Source organism: Nyctereutes procyonoides, unplaced genomic scaffold (genome assembly GCF_905146905.1).
Source record: "Nyctereutes procyonoides isolate TBG_1078 unplaced genomic scaffold, NYPRO_anot_genome, whole genome shotgun sequence".
In the NCBI taxonomy this organism is placed as follows: domain Eukaryota; kingdom Metazoa; phylum Chordata; class Mammalia; order Carnivora; family Canidae; genus Nyctereutes; species Nyctereutes procyonoides.
The window spans coordinates 24422105-24446689 of NW_026575082.1; the positions used below are offsets into that span (position 1 = coordinate 24422105).

At 47.8% G+C, this 24585-nt stretch overlaps 1 protein-coding gene across 17 annotated transcripts in view; it reads right to left on the reverse strand.

The window, feature by feature from the left end:
• The window catches only part of LOC129514487 (low-density lipoprotein receptor class A domain-containing protein 4-like), a 387588-nt gene that overhangs the window by 234104 nt on the left and 128899 nt on the right, over nucleotides 1-24585 (reverse strand). For 4 of the 17 annotated variants that reach the window (XM_055333089.1, XM_055333085.1, XM_055333095.1 and 1 more), the window contains one exon: nucleotides 17634-17814. The exons of 11 other annotated variants lie outside the window; for them this stretch is intronic. The gene's annotated coding sequence lies outside the window, so the exon portion shown is untranslated. Of the gene's footprint in view, nucleotides 1-1545; nucleotides 1623-9114; nucleotides 9213-17633; nucleotides 17815-24585 lie in introns of all 17 variants that reach the window. 2 more of the 17 variants (XM_055333087.1, XM_055333091.1) reach the window with 2 other exon arrangements.

Sequence of the window (24585 nt, forward strand, 5' to 3'; positions counted from 1 at the left end):
TTTTTTTATTTATTATTTTATTTTTATATAGAATTTTTAAGTTAAAACTTAACTGTAAAATGCCATAAAATGTTTTCTTCCCAGCCACTAGCAACACAGATACCCATTCTAGAAGTATGCAAGAAAGAGTGAGGAGGCCCAGGACCTGGAGACTTCATTGCGTTCAGCAAGGGACCTGATCATCCGAGACAGGGCCAGGAAGCCCATCACACTCAGCAAGAAAGTGTCGGATGACCCGACAGGCTGTGGAACAGAGCTGGGGGATTAGGTCCCAGAAATAGCAAAAACGAAGCACATCTGCTTTCACAGCTTAGTAACCAACCAAGCATCAGCAAAAAGGCAGAGCAATGGAACGAATGCTACATCATCCATGTCTCCGTCTAACCCTCTCCTATGGCTCTTGCCCTCATTCTGCTCCCCTTCCAACCTCAGTTCAAATGACCCTCCCCCGCGAGGCCTCCTTGACATCCCCCAGGTGACCTCAGAGCCTGGCTGCCAGCTCCGCATCGCTGCTCCAGGTCACGGCTGCACGCAGGGGCCCTGAGCACCATTGCCCTCTCCCCTGCTGGAGTGTAGGCCCGTGAGGACAAGGACGGTGAGCGGCTCACTTTCCGCTTCCCCCCGGCAGCTCGGACCCTGCCGATGCAGCACACCGGGGAGCTGGGCCAAAGCTTCCAAGACAAGCCGCCCGCGGGCAGCGCGTCCTGGCCGAGAGGCTACTCTGCAGTGCTGGAGCCTCTGAAGTGGGCGGGCGTCCCCTGCCCCCTGGGGTCAGGGTGAGACAGTGACTAGGGCAGTAGCTCCCTGCGCGCTCACACCCATGGAGCATCCTCCGGGAGAAGCCCTCAGAGGACGTTGTTTCAGATCCCCTCAAAGCACAGAGCGGGGAAAAAAAAAAAAGAATAAATAAATAAATAAATAAATAAATAAATAAATAAATAAATAAAATAAAAGCACAGAGGTTAGGAGACTGAACTCCAAAAACTACTGCACGGGGGAGTCAGGACTGGGCCTGCGCCTCTGGACCCTCCATCTGTGCTTCCCGGGCTACCTGCGGTAGTCAGGTAAGCCTAAGTTCCCTAAACTAAAGTGCCTTAACCCCAATAATACTCAAATCAGGGAAATCAAGGGGGAGAAAATGAAGGGAAAGTAAACACAGGGAGGCGATTCACCCAGGATGCAAGTTCAGAGTCATCGTAAGCCATCAAGAGCCCCCAGTACAGCAAGCAGGGGAACATCGTCCTGTCTTCACACACACACACACACACACACACACACACACACACACACACACACGTGTTCTATTTACCCTGGAAAGATGGGAAAGCCCAACCAGGAAATAAATTAATTCAATACCGTACTTGAAAAATGTCATTAAGTCCCTCCCATAACAGAGCAACAGTTACTAAGGAAATCGAGCACATCAAATGGAAAAACATCCCCACAGGAAGGGACACTTTTTTTTAAAAAACATGAACACCCACAGAACCTAACCAAATAAGTTAAAGAATATGTTTGCTTTACCCCTGATTCATAAAAACTTACATCAAGTGCAGTCCTCCCGGGAATCATTGGGGGAATGAAGACTGCATTCAACAGATCACAGCTTTCACAAAATCGCACTACAAAAATAGACACATGCGATTCAGGAAACATTAGGGTCACTCAGTAGACACAAAGGCCAAAACCCAGAAACAAAGCGAAACAACCTTTTTTTTAAAAAAAAAATCTACAAACACTCAAAACATTTGTAGTGCACAAGGAATAAACACTACAGTTTCATTTTGTATTTCCTCTCCGTGCAGACAGACTGCTTCCCTGGCAGAGTGTCGGTTACCTAGGGGACGGCCAGACTGAGCAGCCGAACGGGCTCCAGGCCGAAGACAGTCGGGGAGCAGAGGCCCCATGCCTGGGTCTGATGGTTTCTCACTGCTCTACTCCCCACCAGAGAGGTCCAAGGGGGAATGGGACACTGAGACATGAAGAGACAGCTCTAACCTTGACCAAAAAAATAAAAATAAAAAAATAAAAATAAAGTAAAAACATAAAAATTAACACATTAAGAGTCGTACTACACTGCTCACCAAAAAAAAAAAAAAAAAAAAAAAAAAAAAAAAACTCCACTTCTGGCTGGTTCACTTAAGTTTAAAGCGACAATGGACACTGAGCAAGACAGATGTGAGAAAAGAGCAGCAAGAAGAAACCTGAGGATCTACTTCCAGCCAGAGTCCGAAGCAAGAGTTACCCTGGGAATATAAGAAATAGTGAAAGGGAATAAAGGGGAAAGGAGAAAAAATGAGTGGGAAATATCAGAAAGGGAGACGGAACAGGAGAGACTCCTAACTCTGGGAAACGAACTAGGGGGGGTGGAAGGGGAGGTGGGCGGGGGGTGGGGGTGAATGGGTGACGGGCAGTGAGGGGGGCACTTGACGGGATGAGCACTGGGTGTTATTCTATATATCGACAAATTGAACACCAATAAAAAATAAAAAAATAAATTAAAAAAAAGAGTTACCCCCGGGAGAGAGACGGAGCGTTTCCCACCCGAGCTCCTCCATCTCACAAACAGACACTCTGAACCTTGGCAAGCGCCCAAGAGTCTCGTTATTTCGAACAGCAAACAGGTGTGTCCTAGGGAAAAAAACATGCTCCCTGCCCTCAAGGCAGCCACGGGGCGGAGGGGGTGGGGGCTTAGTCGGGTCCCTCAGCCCCCAGGCTCCCACCTTCTCATCTGTAAAGACATGAAACCCCCAGGTCCCTTCTGATCTTGGGTCTTCCCCTGTGGCCGCGTCTCTGGTCAAGGGAGACAAGACAGTGTGCGTGAAAAGAATATAATGACCAAGTACAGAAAATCCGCACATGAACCCAAATCTGAGAGCACGTCAGAGAAACGAGCTGCCCAGAACAGGAGAGGCTGACCTGGGGTGGGACTGATCCCTTGCACTACTTCTAATTTCTATGATGCAGGGGCACAAGACAATTTGAGGTTGTCTTGCAAGAGCTATAAAGCCATCTGAGCCCTGGTAGCTTGATGGGCTCCAGAGAGTCAGGTCATCGTTTTTGCAAGCAAGTACAAAATCTAAAACCCTCATTTCAAATATACGCACGAGCTGCAAAAGGCAAAAGCAGCAATTCTATTAGAACATCCTGTAAAGCGTCGCTTTGGCACATACGACACTTGATAAATCCCGAAGGATCTACGGTCTGAGGCCCAAATCAAGGTGCAGGAAGTTTCCCCCCAAGTAAGTTAGTAGGATAACAGTCCCTGGTGAATCTGTACGTTTATAACTATCTCCTCATCGTAATTAGGGACACAGGAAGCCATGAGACTCCTTCATTTGACAGAGGAGACCGAGGCTCAGGGAGGAGAAGGGATGCATCACAAGGGACCGCGACGAGCAAGGCAGAGCTCAGAGGTACAGCACACACTGGTACCAATTGCCGACGGAGACCAAGGGGCGCGGAGGTGCTTTCCACCTTCCTGGGCCCCGACTATTCCCCAGCTGACGGAAACAGGAGGCCTTGCCAGTGACCACCCCGTTCTCTGGCCTACAGAGCTCTGCATGAGCTGCATCGTCCCATTCAGCATTTCAATAGCTCTTTGTGGGATGAGGACTCTAGCAAGGGGACGGGGAGATAGGAGTGAGCAAAGCAAACTGGGCTCCTGTCCCCAAACTGCCTATAGGGTGTATGGAGGTGCTTGCTAATGGAAACCTTTTGCTGATCTTTGTATCCTCAGCGTGGGCCTCCACGGGGCCTAGAATACAGCAGGTGCCCAGTAAATGCTGGTCGCGCAGCACTGAGTCACACCGAGCTCCAGCCTGACCGCCTCCTCGTTGCGCTGCATCAGCTGCATGATGTCCCGAGGCCGTGGTGCCCGACGAGGCTGCTGGCCCCAGCCCCAGACCCTGGAGGGCCCTCAGCGGGGACGCTCCACCTGGGAGTCCGAGGCCTGGACAGTGCAAACATTTAAAGCACACTCGAGTGAGAGCTTTGTACACAAACAGTCCAGGGGCCCAAAGGGCAGGCTCTGAGCTGGACGACCTTGGGTGCACCTCGTTTTCGGCTCCGCATGATTTTAACAGTCACTTAGCCCCTTGGAGCCTCAGTTTCCTCGTCTATAAAACAGAAGCAGTGAGGGAGGCCACCTCCTGGAAATACTGTATATTTAATGAGGAAACAGACACAAAACACTGGTCTCTAGTGAATGGTAAAGAGATAGCAGCTGCTACAAGGATAACAACTCACCTCAGCAGATTGATAAATTATGTCTTCAGAGAATATTCCAGGGGCGCCTGGGCGGCCCAGGCGGTTACGCATCTGCCTTCTGCTCGGGTCCTGAGCCCCAGGTCCTGGGACGCGATCCTGAGTCAGGCTTCCCGCTTAACAGGGAGCCCGCTCCTCCTCCCCCGCTCATGCTTCCTCTCTCACTTGTGCGCTCTCTCTCTCTCTCTCTCTCATATAAATAAAATCTTAAAAAAAATTTTTTTTTAAGTAAAAATAAAGAACATTCCCCACCCACCCACTTTTTTCTAGTTTTCACCTGACCTAATTAGGCAAAAATAGCATTTTATCTCATGGTTCCTCAGTTGATTTTTTAACGTTCTTGATAGATAAAAATCTAAGCTTAAAATCGTTTTGTATCAGCTAAAATTAACGACAGAAAGGATCAGGAAAAAGGATACAAAATTAGACAAAATGTGTGGGTGAGATATTTGGTATGAAATGCGGTAGAAGACAAGAAGGAAAAAAATGACAAAAAATGGATTTTAAAAGGAAAAAGAGCCTCTTGATCATCAAATTTTTCATGTTTCTAATTGAAATATCAAATTCAAGACGCAGCAACAGACCGTGATAAATAAACTTTACCAGGTTCTACACTCTTTGCCAGAAAACGACCAACAGGGGCCAATCTTCCGATCCGACTTTCTTCCTTCCCGTTCCCTGTTTGGTTCACTCCCTTTGTAAGGTGCTGACTTTCTAAGCCCTTTCCACCCATTTCTCAAACTCCCAGAAGCCCCGAGAATGACGGGGCACAGAGAGGACATCCCAATGACCCCTCCCAACAGTGGGATAAATCCGGCACTCTTCTACGTAATGGGAGGTGTGGGAACAGAAACCCCAACCCTTTAAAAGCCAATAAAAATTGATCGACAATAACCCAGCCGATACTCCTAGGGAGATGAACAATCTATATAATTTTAGTCATTTGCACCAGCAAAGGTTTCCTGAAGCTCCCCTGCTTACAAAGCTCCAGACCCATTCCACATTTGCATCTTTAATCAAAACACGCAGGGAACGTCTAAATTTTCATGACTGTAGTTTTGTCTTGTTTGCTCATATTCATTTTCTGAGAAAAAAAATATATATACCCCTTTAGGAAAAAAGTAACTTTCTGTTTTACAATTTTTTAAAGATTTCGTCTTCCTTACGTCATGTCCACACCCAACATGGGCCTCAAACTTATGACCCCAAGGTCAAGAGTCCATGCTCTACTGACTGAGCCAACCAGGCACCCCTCTGTTTTATGATTTTTTACCACTCGATGTCCAGTTTGAGGTGGGCGGTGTTGGATAGAGATACTCCAACAATATTTTTCTTAGATATTTCCAAGAAAAATCAATGTTATCCGGGACAGACATGAGAGACAAGAGATGTAACAGTGAGCATGTGACGGGAATGTGCCCAACACCTGGGGTTTGTAAGGCTCTGACCAGTAGCCAGCAGGGACTACTGCTCAATTTAGTGTAGGTGCAATTTTGGGGATACGCCCCCCGAAGTTGGGACACACACACGCACAATTGTCTAGAGACTTGTGCCTCGGCAGAAAGGCTCCTTACCGCCCAAATACGTCCATTACAACAAGATTTAGGAGTCCGGAAAAGAGAAAACCGTTCCTCCCCACGGTCTGCACAGCAGACAGACACAGGCCCATCCCGTATCTTCTCAGAACTTACAACTTCCTTTTCACGTGGTAGTGTCTCTACCATGTAAGGGAACCAGAAAAGGAAATGATACGTGCTGTGTGCCACACAGCATCGAGGAAGACCTCAGATGCCCTGACTACCCTAGGAAAAGCACACCTTCTCATAGGAGAGTGAAAGGACTGTCTCTAGCCCGATCTTTCAAGAATGACTTAGAGTCCAACCGGGAGAAACTGCCACTTGAGACACTGCAAATTCTGGAAGCGGAGCTCGTTTAGCCCAGGCAGCACCGGTGGAACAACCTTATCACAGAAACCCAAGGAGATGGACGTCTCAGCAGCCATCTGAGGGACACGGGGCGAGATGGCACCGTCTGCGCACCCCCCCACCAAGTTGATGCCACCGCCCACCTGCAGCTGAGAGCGGGATGGGCCCTCGCTGGGATGGTCCACCCAACGCTGACCGCCGCCTCCGAGACAGCCCCAAGCCGAGCCGCCCAACGAGCAGGGCTGGCTCCACACCTAGTAGGGAGCACTGAGGGCTTCACGTCTTCCTGGGCGGCTGCGGGAGGCAGAGCCATGAAAGTACATCTGTCCTGAGGAGCAGCTGTTGAAGGGGAGACTTCGGGGGAAGGGCTGCCTGGTATCTAACTAACGGGACCGTAACCCGGTCCCCTGTGTGTCCTGGAGGCCTCCAGCCGAGCAGAAAGTGTTCATTAGGCCAGTCTCCGCTGCCTTGGTAACAGAGGCCTACGCATGTGCTCTTAACACAGTAAAGCAACCGAGTGGTGGTGGTGCGGGGGGGTCCCTACAGACAGGTACTGCGTGGCCCACAAGCAGCCCTGGGGGCAGGAGGAACAACACAACGTGCCCTCCTACAATGCAGAATGGGCCCCTCCACCAGCCCGGTGTGACTGGGACAGTCCCTCCAGCACCTGAAGCCTCATGTTTGCAAGCCTGCTGAGTTTGCTGACTTTCAGAAGCATCACTGGCGGCTCCAGAAACTCTCATTCCCAACAGTCTACTCAGCCCACCCCCTATCCTTGGTGCAGAGTCAGTCGGTCTCGCAAGTCCCCATCACATCTGCACGAAAGAACTCCTGGGGTGCCACCAGAGAAAGCTGCAGGACTGTAGCAGCAAGATGGGATTTTAACCAGAAAATTCAAAACCTGAAATCACTGCTCATTTCCCCATTGCTCGCCAAGGTCACACAGTGCCTGGGAAGCCTTTCATGATGTAAGTGCACCACGGACTTCATCAGACGGACGGGCAACTTTCTCTGCATCTAACATGGCATCTTCTTGCAGTTTTTCCATTTTCCTTCTCAAAATCTCGCCCTTATTTACTCCCTTACTTTCTGGAATCAACAGGTAAGGACGGATTCATTCCAACCTCTGCTCTGCACTGGGAGCCTTCAGGAAGGTTCTTCAGATAGAAGCCCTGGAGGACATGAGGGAGGCACAGGGGGCAGGACCATAAGGACATGAAGAGACCTTACCACGGTGGACAATGTTCGCCCTACTCCCCACCTTCCCAGGGCCTAGTAAGTCAGTCAGTTCCTTCACACAGCAAGAGTGGAGATTAAATTTTGTTCCACTCAGGAAAGCAAGCTGTCGCTGCTTTTCACCAAAATACTCTTCTCTAAGTCATTGTTCCCCAAATATACGAGAGGAAGGATGCAATCATCAAAACTAAATTTTGCCCATTTTGCCTTAAAAACTAAACATATTGACAAATGCATTTGAAATAGGAAATATACATATCCAGATATCGTCTCCCATTCTGTAGGTTGTCTTTTAGTTTTGTTGATGCATCAGATAAGGGCTGGTATCCAAGATCTATAAAGAACTCATTAGACTCAACACCCAAGAAACAAACAATCCAATCATGAAATGGGCGAAAGGCATGAACAGACATTTCATCAAAAGAGACACACACATGGCCAACATGCACATGAGAAAATGCTCCGCATCACTTGCCATCAGGGAAATACAAATCAGAACCACCATGAGATCCCACGTCACACCAGTGAGAATGGGGAACATTAACAAGGCAGGAAACCACAAATGTTGGAGAGGATGAGGAGAAAAGGGAACACTCTTACACTGTTGGTGGGAATGTGAACTGGTGCAGCCACTCTGGAAAACTGTGTGGAGGTTCCTCAAAGAGTTAAAAATAGACCTGCCCTATGACCCAGCAATTGTACTGTTGGGGATTTACCCCAAAGATACAGATGCAGTGAAACGCCGGGACACCTGCACCCCGATGTTTCTAGCAGCAATGTCCACAATAGCCACACTGTGGAAGGAGCCTCAGTGTCCATCAACAGATGATGGATAGAGAAGATGGGATCTATGGATACAATGGGATATTCCTCAGCCATTAGAAACGACAAATACCCACCATTTGCTTCGATGTGGATGGAACTGGAGGGTATCATGCTGAGTGAAGTAAGTCAGTCAGAGAAGGACAAACATTATATGGTCTCATTCATTTGGGGAATATAAAAAATAGTGAAAGGGAATAAAGGGGAAAGGAGAGAAAATGAGTGGGAAATATCAGAAAGGGAGACAGAACATGAAGACTCCTAACTCTGGGAAACGAACTAGGGGTGGTGGAAGGGGAGGAGGGCAGGGGGTGGGGGTGACTGGGTGACGGGGACTGAGGGGGGCCCTTCACGGGATGAGCACTGGGTGTTATGCTGTATGTTGGCAAACTGAACTCCAATAAAATAATATACAAATTTAAAAAAGAAAATATACATATGTAAATACACAAGAGTAACGCCAAAAAGCATGTTATTCTATATGTTGGCAAACTGAACACCAATAAAAAATAAATTTATAAAAAAAAAATAAATAAATAAAATAAATAAATAAATAAAATGAGGAAAAAAAAAAGCATGGAGCTGTCTGTTTACCCAGGCTGACTGGATGGAAGAAATGACAGAGATGATGGAGGGTGAGGGGGGCGGGTACTGAGAGAGGCTCCCCCTAAACGAACTAGTGCAGTCGGGAGCTCTGCAATACCCCTTGGCACTGACACGGCCGCTCAGCCTGCAGGGCGGCGCTCCAAGAGGTAAGCATGGCTTTGTGGCCAAACGGCCTGGGCTTAGAAGCACAGTTGTGCTGAGCAGCCTGCCACGCACCACGAGCAGGTCATACAACCTCTGTAAGCCTCAGTCTACTCACCTGTTAATGGGGCATTAACTGAACCATAAGGCAGCAGTGTTGACTAAGTGAGGAAATAGATGAAATCCATGTGCATGGCACCAGAAAATCTAACTGGCCTTCAAAAAAAAAAAAAAGGGTTAAGGCAGTAATGGAAAGCAAGGAAGAAAGGCAGGGGTGATAGTGCCCTTGGGAAAGGGTTGTCTAACCCTTGGGAAATGTATTAAAGGTGAGGTCAGTTGACCAGGCTGTAAGAAAGTTAAAAAAAAAGGGGGGGGGGAGTGAGAAAAACAGAGCACCTCAATGGGACCCACTCAACCCCACTGTTGGCTGAACATTCAGAGGAGTAGAATCTAGGGCCTATTTCGTTAGAAATCAATATTCTCATATTCAAATACCTAAATAGGCCAGCCTCGGTACATTCCACGTCTTCCTGACCCCAGGCCGTTTCCCTATCTGTCCCGGAGAACCCGCCCTGCCCCTGTCCGCCTGGCCCCCCTTCACCTCGCTAGACCCTCATCCCTGTCCCCACGTGCACAGCCAGTCGATATTCCCTGCCCACCCACTAACTGTAAGGATTCCCCGCATCAGAGAAATCGCTCTTGTTGAAATGACTCATCACTTCCTTTAAATAAAAACACATTATTATGTTCAGTGAAACCATACAAGAAATAATAGCTGAAGAGGACGTTTAAATAACGTATACCAACACCTAAAAATGGCTTCTTGGCAAAAAAAGGAAATGATTGGCATTGCAAGGGTATTTTAAGAGCTCCATCTTTTCCCCTCTTTCTCCACCTCCCTCCCCCCTCCGAGGAGTCAGGCTACATTCAGAGCCACAGGGGCCTGGCCTCCAGGTAAACTTGGGCAAAGGGGGGCTTTATAGGGAGGGTGAGGCTGCCATTGAAATTTAAAAGCCATCTAGCTACTCAACTACCATCCTTTCCCTTCCGGTTCCCATGGAAACAGACCTCAGATCGCCAAAAACAGGGTAAAGATAGCACCATGCCCAGTCTTCCTGCAATCTGTTGCCATGGGAACTGGATGAGGAGGGACTGGAGGCTGGTAGCTAGAGGCCTGCAGATCCCCATTCCATCAGCTGGAGATACAAAGGGCGCCAGCACACGGGCCACCGCCCGCCCGCCCGCAGGCCGGAGAGCAACGTCCATGCGGGTGGAATCTCAGGGAGAGGGAGGCTCACAGCGAGCGAGGCTGTGGCACCAGCAGCGGCTGCGAGCCTCCAGACACCCACTTAGTAAGAGGCTCACCTCCTAGGATGAGCATCCCTTCATCCACCAGAGCTGCTACGCTTCAGACCCGCGGTTCCCACATCTGGCCGGGCAGCAGGCTCAACCCCAGAGCCAGTGAGTCAGTATCTCAGAGGCTGGGACCAGGACTCTCTAGTTCTTAATCAGCTCCTAAAGGGGATTCTGTGGCTTGGCCATTCTGGGAGACCAATAATCTAAGGAGTTTTTTTTTTTTTTTAAGATTTATTTATGATAGACATAGAGAGGGAGAGAAAGAGAGGCAGAGACCCAGGTAGAGGGAGAAGCAGGCTCCATGCAGGGAGCCTGACGTGGGACTCGATCCCGGGTCTCCAGGATCACGCCCTGGGCCGAAGGCAGGCGCCAAACCACTACTTCACCCAGGGATCCCCTGGGAGACCAATAATCTAGACCAGAGCTTCCCAAAGTGCAAACAGGATGGTGTTAGGGGCTGAAGAGGAATCAAGTCATGCTTTATATTTATATTTATATTTATATTTATATTTATATTTATATTACCATCCCTCCACGCCATTTCCCCTGCCTCCAGGGACAATCCAGCACAAAGGATTTGTGATCTGATTTGTGATCTGATACAAAGGTAGCAGTCAAAATTTATGTATAATCATCAGGGGAACCATGATTGTCTTTCCAAATCTGATTTCTCTACAAAGGTCTAAAGCAAATTCTACATAATTGAGGATCAAGCTAGTGGTGGAAAGTGTATGAAATGCTTAGAATACTTATAAACGGAGATGTATGATCAAAGGAGACTAAAACTCTGCATGGCATTTTAAAAGAAATAAAAGATCATTTTGAAAAACTCTACAATTATAAGGAAATAATAACTCAGCCAGCCTTACAATTCCTAGTCCAGGGGCACCTGGGGGGCTCAGTGGTTGGGCACCTGCCTTTGCCTCAGGGCACAATCTGGGGTCCTGGGATCGAGTCCTGCATCAGGCTCCCCATGGGGAACCTACCTCTCCTTCCGCCTGCGTCTCTGCCTCTCTGTGTGTCTCTCATGGACAAATAAAATCCTTAAAAAATAATAAAATAAAATAAAATTCCTAGTCAAACAATGTACAGTGTAAGAGCAGTTTCCACATTTCATCTAAAAGCATGCAGAGCAGAGCAATACAAAAGTAATGGCGATATCTAGACTGAACTACAAAATAATCTTACACCACATAAAATTCCAGTGTGTTATTCAAAAGCGAGTCACTGAATTTCTATTTTAAGAAATCTCTATTTTTGCCTATGTATAAAAAGGGAGCTATTTCAGTTTGTTTCATTAGATACATTTTGTATTTCGTTCTTCAAAAAGCATAACATACACTAATCCTTGGAAACTAAAATATGAACAAAGAATTTGTAAATCATTGAATTATGTTACAAGTTACTTGAAAAACAATTTCCTTTTTTTAAAAAAAAATTATTTATTCATTCATGAAAGACACACAGAGAGGGCAGAGACACAGGCAGAGGGAGAAGCAGGCTCCGTGCAGGGAGCCGGACGCGGAACTCGATCCCGGGACCCAGGGTCACGCCCTGGGCTGAAGGCGGCGCTAAACCGCTGAGCCACCTGGGCTGCCCGAAAAACAATTTCCTGATTCAAAAAATGTAAATGGGAAAAATCAATTATCTGATTAGTCAGCACACACAGGCAACCAAGAGAGCTCAGCATTTGCACCGTCCTGTACGTCCTGCAGGCAGCCAAAGACAACTTCGCACATACAGTCTGGGATACATTTTCATTCCAACGAGGCAAAAATATATGTGTATTTATTTATACATGCGTATATAATGTCACACACAAACTTTAAAAAAAGCCACGAGTTCGTTTGAGACTCAGTTGCTTTTTAGGTTCCCAAAGCACACGAAGCCAGAGTGCTACAACTGCTGTGATGAGAAAATAAAGTCAAAATGAGGGATTTCTGCATTGGCTTAAACGATAACAAACACACACAAAAAGTAGCAAACTAAAGGGCTGCAGCAGAGGATGCCAAAGCAGTGTGAGCTGTTAAGTGCTCCATTAAAAAAAAAAAAAAGTTAAGATTAATTGGGAATAAACGCAGAGTCGTGCTTACACCCAGCTCCACTGAGGTCTGCTAGTCTGTGAGACCCTCGCCCAAGAATCGGCGGCCGATGTTTATCGTGCACTTGTATCTGTTCACTTTGAAGTTTACATGAAAAAGCAACTGGAGTGGGCCAGCAAACCTACACTACAAGGCCAGACGGTGCATGGCTTTGTAAGACGTACGGCCTCCGCCCCTATTCCTCGCGTCTGTCATTATAGCATGAAAGCAGCAGCCACGAACACATAAACGAGTAAATGTAACGTGTTCCAATAAAACTTTATCTGTACAAACAAGTGCTAGCCAGGGGATGGCCTGTGACCCACAATCCAGCAACCACTGAACTAGACTATAAATTCATCATTGTGAAGGGAATGGCTTCATCAGCGTCCTCTCCGTAGCTTCGGGTGGGGAAGGAGGAAAATTTTAGGCTCCAGGATGTGCCTCGTATCAGTTTTCCAGTCACCCCCCAGGAATGCCCTGGACTCACAGCACCAAATGCTCCAACGTTTCCCTTAACGTACAATAATTATTTGTTGTGAGCCGTTTGTGTTCTCTGCATCTCGCCTTGTGCCGTCTTGCATTTATCCTGTTTACTTCACTACATGCTAATAGTCCCAAGGGCAAGACTTCTTAATTGGCACTTTCTCTCAGAATTTAGCTTAATGATCAGCAAAAGATACTGCAGACAAACAAATCCTTCCCCCTCTTCTCAAAGGACACACAAAAATACAGCTAAACAGGAAGAAAAGACACTGCCATCTTTTGTGTTCACCACCAGTGTGGCTGTGGTAGGGAGGACAATCTTCAGGTCTACCCCACAAAGGCCAAGTGCATTAGGACTTCCTGGGGGCTAGGCCTGACCTCACCCAATAGTGTCCCTGGATATTGCACATGGAAGTATCTACTAAATTCAAAAGTATGATGAACTGTATGGTGAACTAAGCTAATTTCTTTTTTTTTTAAGATTTATTTATGTATTTATTAGAGAGAGAGAGAGAGAAAGAAAGAGGCAGAGACACAGAGGGAGAAGCAGGCTCCATGCAGGGAGCCCGACATGGGACTTGATCTGGGGTCTCCAGGATCAGGCCACGGGCCGAAGGCGGTGCTAAACCGCTGAGTCACCCAGGGCTGCCCCTAAGCTAATTTCTTACACTCGCGCAGAACTGTGGAATTCGGAAACAGGAAAAGCTTTTAGATATTGTCATCCAGTCCAATTCACTGTGCCATATACACAGAAATTATGGCTCAGATATCATGAGAAGTTAGTTATTCAGAGCTGGGCATAGAACGGAATATAAAACTGAGCTAAATCTCATGTTCTTTTAAACATAATGAAGTTCCTGATGCTTTAGGGAATCCTGTAATGGATCTTCCCTCAAATAAAAACATATGCATTAGTAAAAAGGTTTATTCCCTGATTGAGCAGCTCCTTGAATCGGAGTTCTCGCAGACTCAGTTTACCTAGTAGAAGGTGCCCCCGTCATTACTCACAGTGTTTTATCTGGGAGATCATGACAGGCCACAGCAACACAGCAGAGACGACATAAAATTGTGGCTTGGGGAATATAAAAAATAGTGAAAGGGAATAAAAGGGAAAGGAGAGAAAATGAGTGGGAAATATCAGGAAGGGAGACAGAACATGAGAGACTCCTAACTCTGGGAAACAAACTAGGGGTGGTGGAAGGGGAGGTGGGTGGGGGTGGGGGTGACTGAGTGACAGGCACTGAGGGAGGCACTTGCGGGATGAGCACTGGGTGTTATGCTAGATGTTGGCAAATTGAACTCCAATAAAAAATAAATTTATAAAAATAAAAAAGTTGTGGCTGGGGATCCAGCAGTAGGGTATGGAAGGTCAAGCCTCTGGGGACAGCCCCAATCTTAGAGCACAGGAGACCTCATCCTCTTCACACACCTGTGTCCTCAATCTCAGTTTCTCCATAGACTGTTCTCATAGAGCATCAAATGAAGAGGAATATAGGGAACGACTTCCACAACCAGCTAAATCCTGGGGGGGGGGGGGGGGAGCCTTCTCTGCAGCCGTCTCTACCCCTCACTGCCAGAACCTGGTTCATCAAGCCAGCAACACGTTCTCAGAGCCACTAGCCCAGTCTGAAAATCTCATTAGCATAATCTGGTGAGAAAAGGTAGAAAGATCAAAAAACCATGAAGGAGACACCACCCACATCTAAAAACAAAGCAAGCTGAGTGAAATAAGTCAATCGGAGAAGGACAAACATTATATGGTCTCATTCATTTAGGGAATATAAATAATAGTGAAAGGGAATAGAGGGGAAAGGAGAAGAAATGGGTAGGAAATATCAGAAAGGGAGACAGAACATGGAAGACTCCTAACTCTGGGAAACAAACTAGGGGTGGTGGAAGGGGAGGAGGGTGGGGGGTGGGGGTGACTGGGTGACGGGCACTGAGGGGGGCACTTGATGGATGAGCACTGGGTGTTATTCTGTATGTTGGCAAATTGAACATCAATAAAAAATAAATTTATTATTTAAAAAATAAATAAATAAATAAATAAACAATTAAATAAATAAATAAATAAATAAATAAATAAATAAATAAATAAATAAATAAAAACAAAGCAAGGCTTGATGTCACAGAGAATGGCCACTCCCTGGATCATTCCAAGTGGGGTCTCTCAGCTACTCTGGCAGTATAGGAAATGGAAAGGGCATCATCTTTTGCGTTTTTAGTAGTAGGAATAATTAAACTTGCTGTGTACGGGTGGTGCAAATACTAAACCAAGTAGGCTCCACGTAAAGTGCCCTACAAAGAGCACTCTCATGAGGGGAATCATGAAGGACCGTCAACACAGCCAACTCTAGTAAGTAAAAGCAGTGAAACTGGCTCATGGAAGACAGTGTTCAACCCCAGCCCTGACTCTCCGTGACGCGTATCGTAGTTCTCCATGTACGCCCTTTGCCTTTTCCTCTCTGTGCCCGCTGGAACATGAGCAGGGGCCACAAGCCCATCACCAAGGACTGTAGGTTCCTACAGGACAGTGTTTTTCAAACTGGGTTGTGACCCGTTAGTGGGCTGTGAAGTTCATGTCATGGATCACAACCGGTATATGTTTTTTCAACAGAGAAGGAAAGAGCACATCTCAGAAAGTAAGAGTGGGCATTGCCCCGGGCAATGTCTGCACAGACATTGATGTGTAGGTACTGGTAGGTGCATGCTGGGTCACAATGCAGCGCTTACTTCTTTCTGCGAATTGTGGTCGGGATATAAAATTCACTTCTTATGGAGAAATACTGTGCCACTAACACAGATCTTCGCCACAGCTCCCGTGTGAAAGGCCCCTTATTATCAGGAGTGTGATTGGAAGGATGTTGGCTGAGTACTAGAACTGTCCACGTGCTAACTACTCTGTCCTAATGGACATATTCCAGGGACAAGACCTCAACAGCCCCACGGAAGCTCCCCACTGTTCCAAGCCTGAGTGAGCCCTGCTCCCGGGTAGGCAGCACGGCTTGGCGGCAAAGCTGGGCTGAAAGGGGCGATCTTCACAGTCACCCCTGATTTTTTTAATAAATTTATTTTTTATTGCTGTTCAATTTGCCAACATATAGAGTAACACCCAGTGCTCATCCCATCAAGTGCCCCCCTCAGTGCCCATCACCCAGTCACCCCCACCCCCCGCTCACCTCCCCTTCCACCGCCCCTAGTTCATTTACCAGAGTTAGGAGTCTCTCATGTTCTGTTTCTCTTTCTGATATTTCCCACTCATTTTCTCTCCTTTCCCCTTTATTCCCTTTCACTATTTTTTATATTCCCCAAATGAATGAGACCATATAATGTTTGTCCTTCTCCGACTGACTTACTTCACCCAGCATAATACCCTCCAGTTCCATCCACGTCGAAGCAAATGGTGGGTATTTGTCGTTCCTAATGGCTGAGGAATATCTCATTGTATACATAGACCACAGTTTCTGTATCCATCATATGTCGATGGGCACCGAGGCTCCTTCCACAGTGTGGCTACTGTGGACATTGCTGCGATAAACACCGGGGTACAGGTGTCCCGGCGTTTCACTGCATCTGTATCTTTGGGGTAAATCCCCAGCAGTGCAATTGCTGGGTCATAGGGCAGATGTATTTTTAACTCTTTGAGGAACCCCCACACAGTTTCCAGAGTGGCTGCCCCAGGTCACATTCCCACCAACAGTGTAAGAGGGTTCCCCTTTCTCCACATCCTCTCAACATTGGTTGTTTCCTGTCTTGTTAATGTTCCCCATTCTCACTGGTGTGAGGTGGGATCTCATTGTGGTTTTGATTTGTATTTCCCTGATGGCCAGTGATGCAGAGCATTTTCTCATGTGCTTGTTGGCCATGTCTAGGTCTTCCTCTGTGAGATTCCTGTTCATGTCTTTTGCCCCTTTCATGATTGGATTGTTTGTTTCTTTGCTGTTGAGTTTGATAAGTTCTTTATAGATCTTGGAAACTAGCCCTTTATCTGATGTGTCATTTGCAAATATCTTCTCCGATCTGTAGGGTGTCTTGTAGTTTTGTAGACTGTTTCTTTTACTGTGCAGAAGCTTTTAATTTTGATGAAGTCCCAATAGTTCATTTTTGCTTTTGTTTCTCTTGTCTTCATGGATGTAACTTGCAAGAAGTTGCTGTGGCTGAGTTCAAAAAGGGTGTTGCCTGTGTTCTCCTCAAGGATTTTGATGAACTCAAAATGGATGAAAGATCTTAATGTGAGACAAGATTCCATCACCCCTGGTTTAAATACGAGGCAGGAGACATGCGAGGAGAGGCCCTCCAGCTCTGGGAGTCCCCTCGGTACTTAGGAGAAGCATGTCCTCTGAGAACAAGACACTCGAGGACCGGAGATTTATCTACAAGACATGAAGCTCACTCTCCATATTTGCAGGGGGTAAGTCCGAGCATTTATTGAAGGTCTGCGGGCACAGGTGCAGCTCTGGAAAATGCCAGTCCCGTGGAGCTGCCTTCCCTCTGGGCGTGCTCTGGTGGCTCCCGCTGCTGCAGGGTGCAGCTCAGGCTCGGTGGCTCCCATGGCCGCTGCAGTCCAGCTGCGCCTCCTCCTCCCGCGCCCATCGCCCCCCCAGCTCCTGTGCGAGCCCCACGCTGCAGCCGTCCCGACAAGCCCAGCGGATGCCGTGGCCAGCCCGCGCCTGGAGCGCCCTAGCGGCGTCCCCCCCACGCAACACACACCCACCTGCGACTCTCGCCTCTGGGGCCTCCTGCCACACGCAGCCCTTCTTCAAGCACCTGTTATCCCAGCATATTTTTCGCTTTTCGGTCACTACCAGGCTGAGTGGCTTCCTGTGGGCAGTAAATGCGTAACACTCTGGCTCCCAACACAGGGCTCCCGACGTAAGTGCTCCACAGATACTTAACTGAACGGAAGAAAACAAAATACCCTTAGAAGAATGGTGAGCAGCCGTTGATCCTCAGCTCACATGCGCCCTGTTGACGCGAGCCCAGCATCGGCATCTGGCTAACACACGTCGTCCCACAGCTGGCGTTGGCCCTCCCGTTCCTCTTGGTGTCTAGTTCACGGCTGGACACACACAGCTGACAGCTTCCTCTGGCAAAATCACTCAGGGCATAAGACGTTTCCTCCCTCTGCACTGGCCTGCCACACCGCCTGGACAGAAAGTCCCAACACCAACAGCGGGGTGACCAGAGAACGGAACAGGTGGCAACGAAGGCCAAAGGCTCCCGAGAGAAGGGTTCAGCGCTGACAAGGGCCATTACAAGTAACAGGCAAACGCGTCTTCGTGACATATGGAAATTGTATTCAAGTTATGTAGTTACACACGCTATCTGTTGTATGTTCTGCGTCACATATTACACACGCGGAGCCCATGCAGGAGGACGCATGACAGAGATGGGTGCAGAACAGACACGGAGACAGAACACATCCGCCAGCAACGATGAACGAGCACATGGCGCCGAGGGGCGGAAGCCACACGTACGAGGTTCACCTCAACCGGACAGATTCCTGCGAAAATCCAACAGATGACCAGCTCTGCTAGTGAAGTTTCAATAAATAAAAGAAACAGCAGCAATTATGACAAAGCCATAGTGGGAAAGAAACAGCAAGGACAACGGCAACCCAGTGCCTGGTAGGCTCCTGGAGACAATGCAGTGCGATCCACGCACCTCGAGCACCAGAGCATTCTCTCCCCCGCGAGCCACATCACAGAGACTCATCCGTTGATGAGCAGCACAGGCTGCTCACCTGCATGAGCCGCTGGCCGGAGGCGGAGTGGGCCTGCTTTTGAAGGGTAGGATGGCAGGGCTCCATGTCCTTGCCCTTGGAGCTGGAGAAGTTCTGAGCCAGCAAGTCAGCCTCATCTTCTCATGTGGGCAAGCCCCCCTTTCCAGCCTGTCCGCACCCACGGGGGATGTCCTCTCTGTTCCTGTCTATGGACACGGGCGATATCACAATCCAGACAGACACGAAGGACCCGGAGCTGCCCCGCTTGTTGCCACTACAAATCCACGGCACGGGTGAAAGCCCATTGTCTTTGATCCGACTTGTAAACTTGCCAGAGTCTGGAAACAAGGCCTCTGCTGCAGTAGATCTGCCCTTGGAGACCCTACGCCCTCCTCCCTGTATCAGCCTCCCAGCTTCCAGAAATCGAAGTATTTCACATGAAAAGCAGCAGGGGATTATGGAAGAGGGCACGTGGCTATGAAGCCACTTGGTGCACCACCAGCCAGCAACAGGACAGCAGAGCTGAGGGCACGTCCGAGCCTCACCCTGACCCCACTGAGCCTGAATGCCCTCCCCAGGCCCCCTCTGTTCGCGGCACTCCGGGCCACCTGCCTACCTGCCACCTGAGTGAGGCGCCCCCGAGAGAGGCGCAGGGTAGGAAGCTGTGCACCTTCGCACCCCTGCCCCCCGCGATTAGTGTGGGCAGCTACCTCCGGCTCCCCGCCACGGGCCCCCCGAGTCATGGGACTCCGGGCGTCAGACGGTTCATCCTAGACAAGACCCCATGGTTGCTTTTGAATCCTGATACGTATTTCAACTGGCATTTCAAACGAAAGACCGAGGAGTGCATCTATGTCCTCATGCTGTAATAGTGCATCCCATCCGTTATAAGGCTGCTCCGTCCCCCACAGTCAAGTAACTTGACCCATTCCTCCTTCACACACAGGTAAGACTGGGGTCAGCTAAGGCCAAAGGCTTTGCTGAAGGCTGCGAAGTAAAACCGTGACAAACTCTGACTTCCAGGAGCTCCTCCCAGGGGAAGGCCAGCCTCTCTGGGCCGGACCCACTTGGCTCCTCCGGAGAAGCAGGGCCAGGGCTGCAGCACCCCCAGACACCCCCAGACACCACCAGCACAAAGGAATAAGGCCCTGGGGCAGGGGTGAGGACCTCTCCTGTCCTCAGGAGATGCTCCGTGAGACCCTGTCCACCCAGGAGCTACACAGGTACATCCAACACCAGATAACAAACAGCAAACAAGAAATATCACAAAACAAAGAAAAGCCAAACACTTTGTCCTCCACTTCCTCCAATCAGAAAGGATGAAAACATAAGTGGGACAGAAAAACAACCATAAAAGAAAGTCCTAGCGCTTTGCTAAACGAACAAATTCAAGTTTTTAAAGGGAAAAGGAAATAAGTAAGTTAAATAAAGAAAACTGGACAGACACATAAGAGATTGTGCTTGGCTGGTGAGGAGCTTGGAGATGATTCACTTCCCTAAGGCCTGGGCCCCCATCACCACCATCGCCCCCCCACGACCTTGCACAGCTTCTCTAGTCTCACGTTTCCTCACGGGTAAAGGGAGAGATTGAACCAGAACCCTAGCAGACCCCCTTTCCACCCCAAAAGGTATGAAAGAAGAGATTTGTAAAGAACACGCACTAAACCGCTTATCAATATTTTCCAGAAGGTTCAAACAGGTCCTTGGCCAGGAGGACCTTCCAAAACTGAAGGTGCTCCTAAGCAAGCCGGCCCCAAACCACCTAAGAGAAAGTGGCTACAGAAATCATATAAATGGAGTAAATCAGGAAAGTGCCATAGAAGCATCTAGAAGAGCACCTGGCACACATCTACGTGGACAGATGGATGGGACGGAGAGAGCACAGAGGGATGACAGGTGGAAAAAAAAATCATAGCTGTTTTATAAAAAAAAAAACTGCTTTATACCTATGTTTTTAATATTTGCTCAATTTAGATAGAATTTATAAAGTTAAATTCTGATGCAAACTGGGCAGTTAGTAACTACAGCTCCTTAAACACGGAGGGGCCACAGCCGAGGGGCGCCCAGGCTGGGGCAACAGCCACCCCGTGGCCAGAACTGCCACATGCAGCCTCCCACTCCACTGCGCGCCAGACGTCAGGTCCTCACCCCCTCCTGGTCCTCTCTTATGCGTCTGGCTCTCCTCTCTCTCTCTTTTTTTTAATTTTTATAAATTTATATTTTATTGGTGTTTAATTTGCCAACATACAGCATAACACCCAGTGCTCATCCCGTCAAGTGCCCCCCTCAGTGCCCGTCACCCAGTCACCCCCACCCCCCGCCTACTCCCCTTCCACCACCCCTAGTTCATTTCCCAGATTAGGAGTCTCTCATGTTCCATCTCCCTTTCTGATATTTCCCACTCATTTCTTCTCCTTTCCCCTTTATTCCCTACATCTCTCTTTCTTTTGTTGCTTCTTCCTCCTCCACCCATCCCCTAGGTGTTGGTGACCCCAAGTCCCAGTGTCAGGCCCCTCATCTCTTCCCACTGGAAGCTCATTCGCACAACCACCTATGAACGGCAACTTGGGCTCAGAAAACTTTTCCTGAGCTCCAGATCCACTCCCTAGATACTCTCACTTGCATATCACCCAGATATACCCAATTTTAAGGCATCGAAAACAAATCTTTCTTCCCAAAGCTGTTTCTTCTCTTTTTATGCTCCGTGACTTAGAAGGTGCAGTCATCCTCAAACCATCATGCTTCTGACCCACACGCTCGTGGCCACCCATGTGCCAACAGCCCCACGCTGTCCCCTCTGTCCCCACTGCCACCGCCATGGCTATGCTTCTATGAAACCCCTCTCTTCAGGGCTCTCCTGGGTGGGAGCTGACCGGTGCCCCGATACCTATGGTGTGACCCGGAATCCGTGAGTGTGAGTGAGAGTCCTCTAGAGTCCGACCTGTCCAGCTATACACCTGCCCTCTACCCAAGTCCCACAATCAGCCACACTGGGCCTGCTGCCTCCTCAACCCCCCGGGCTCCTTCCCGTCCCAAGGAATGGCCCGCCCAACTCTGACCCGAGACCCCTTTCAAGCCCTCCCAGCCTGTTAGTCCCTGTGTGTCTGAGGGAGTCCTCCTTGAGCTTCGCGTGCACTCCTCTGCCTGACCCACTGCCTCCCGCCAGCTGTCCACACCACCTGATGCCCAGCCTTCTCATGCTGTCACAGGCCACTGGTCTCTCCTGCCCACACAGTGATTCTCAGACCCTGCATGGATCAAAACCATATGGGGAGTTTACTTAAAACTAAGATTCCAAGTTCTATCACAGGTTGTAATTCACTGGGGCTGGAACGGGTCATAATGCATTCCTCCACATGGCCAAAGGACTTTCCTGTGGACGGCGCGTAGGGTTACGGTGCATGGTTCTCATGATCACAACTAGGACCTCCGAGCGAAAAAATGTGGCTTCTACTCATTGACAGGAAATAAATTTAAATAATTTAGAGCCATGTGAAACTGCAGTGAGCTAGTTTACGAGGCAGGAGGCTCCCTATCGCTGCAGCTGTTGGAGAAAGGTTGAACCACCACATGTCAAGGCTGCTGAAGAGGGATTCATCCATCAGACAGCCAAGAAATGTTCTCCACTTCTGAATGATTTTATAAAAACAGTAATTGTGTGTGGGTTAACCCCTGTTGCATCTCATTCAGAGATCTGTTGTCAACAGTGACCTCGGGGACACACCCTAGAAGGACCAGTGGTTCTCTCAGACATCTACCATAAGGACCGGTCATGACCCAGACTCCCAGAGAAGCAACTTACAGAGGAGTCAACACCAGGATTCACCAATTTTGCCTTAAAAATGGGACTTGAGTGGGGGTGACTGGGTGACGGGCACTGAGGGGGGCACTTGATGTGATGAGCACTGGGTGTCATTCTATATGTTGGCAAATTGAACACCAATAAAAAATAAATTTAAATTAAAAAAAATGGGACTTGAATCTCGGGTATTCTTGCTACTTGAAGCAAGGAGCTATAAAGGTTTTGTTTTGTTGTTGTTTTATTTTTTTTAAGGAGAGATTAAACCAAAGACAGAATTCAGATGTTAAAGATCAAACAACCCTCATAATTATTTTTTCTCATGTTGAAGATCACAATATCAAATACATATATTACAGACCCTGATCTCTAAGAGCTTTTTCTGTAAAATGGTCAATCCAGGAATAAAGAAATACCAATCTTCAAAAATCAAATATTTAATTTTAGCTGAACATCCAACAAGCCTGCTTTTTCCATAGAAGGACCTGTGAATGGTTCCATTAACTATCTTTAGGGAGACAGTGTAAGAAAGACACTACGCTGCGGGTTATTCTCTCCTTTAATTTAAAAGTAACCAGGGTCTCTTGCAGAACATTCATCAACTTGGAGATAAACACCCAATTCACTGTGAGTTCAGAACTTATAGGAGCAGATACCTACTCTGAATTTCAAATAACCAGTAAATCCTTCTGGTCAAAAAAAAAAAAAAATCATAAAACCCAGCCAGGGAATCTTTGTTACCTGAGACAGGCAGCCCTTTGAATGAAAGGACTTCAATCTAAATGGGTTTTCACAGGAAGTATATTTCAGAATCAAATGAATTTATTCTTATGACATTTCCCCATGTCTAGCTACAAACGGGGTATTATCAGAAAAGGAAACGGCCAGTGGAGAGTGTTCATATGCACAGGCTGTCTTCGGAGCAACACTGCGGAATCTTTCTTATGAGCAAAAGAAAAAAAAGGATGAGCCCTGGGTGTTATTCTATATGTTGGCAAATTGAGCACCAATAAAAAATAAATTTATATTATAAAAAAGTGGAGAAGGTTTTAAGAATTCCATCACTCTCTACAGAGTGGTAGAGAGTACCACGAATATTGAAAATTAGTATTTCTGTAACAGGGACCACAGAAGTAAAAGCAGCCTGACTTTGTGCTAGAATTATCTGTCTCATTTCCCGCGGCCCAGCTTCCGTTCCATGGCGTTAATGAAGACGTGTGAGAGAAATACATGTGAGGGAAACTAAGTTTTCCATGTAGGAGAAGACAGCACCCCATTTAGTTAAGAGATTTTTCTATTTTAGCAACACCTAGAGCCAACACTCATGGTGGAGAGCAATGGCCTGACGCTGGAGTACCAGCAGGGCTACCACGCAGGAGATCTTTCCAAAGACAGACAGACAGACACCTGTCTTCCAGGGAGACGAAGTTCACAAAACCATACTAGAGTTTCCTCCATGACTCCTATCTACGTTCATCTTTCTCCTACGTGCTCCACATCCACATCCACACCACATCACGAGCAGCTTTTCTCTTGTTTTTAACAGTGAGTAACTCATTCATAAGATTGTTAGAATTAAACACTTAGAGGGCACAGAAGAACACTCAAAATACGATTGAAATACTGTAAATCAGCAAACACGAAACTGAAGCCCAAGATGGTTATCAATCATGTTTTTTTTTTTTTTTATTTTCTGGATCTTATGAGACTGAAATCTTGGGAGGGGCCTCACTGACCAGAAGGAGGATGCCTCTCCCAGATCTAGAAAATTCCTGGAGATAGTAAATGACGCGTCTGGGAGCAAGCCTTTGATATGCAAATCAGCCAATCCAGAGCCCATACTCTGAACCGGCCCCTCTGTCTTCTACCCTTCAGGAGGCAATATTCCTGGGCCCTAATTATCCCAAGGCCCAGGACTAGACCACAAAGATGAGCAGTTTTTCTAATTACCTGTACCAGACACCACACACCGTTTCCTTCACTAACTGCTCTGAGGGTACATCCTGGATCTCCAGTCAGACCATAAGCTGTGGATGCGGATGCGGATGTGCAAGGACACTGCCCTATATGCCCTGCATCTACTCCCTCAGAGCACATCACACACTCCAAACACAACAGGTGCTCTATCAAATGCAGAGCTGCATA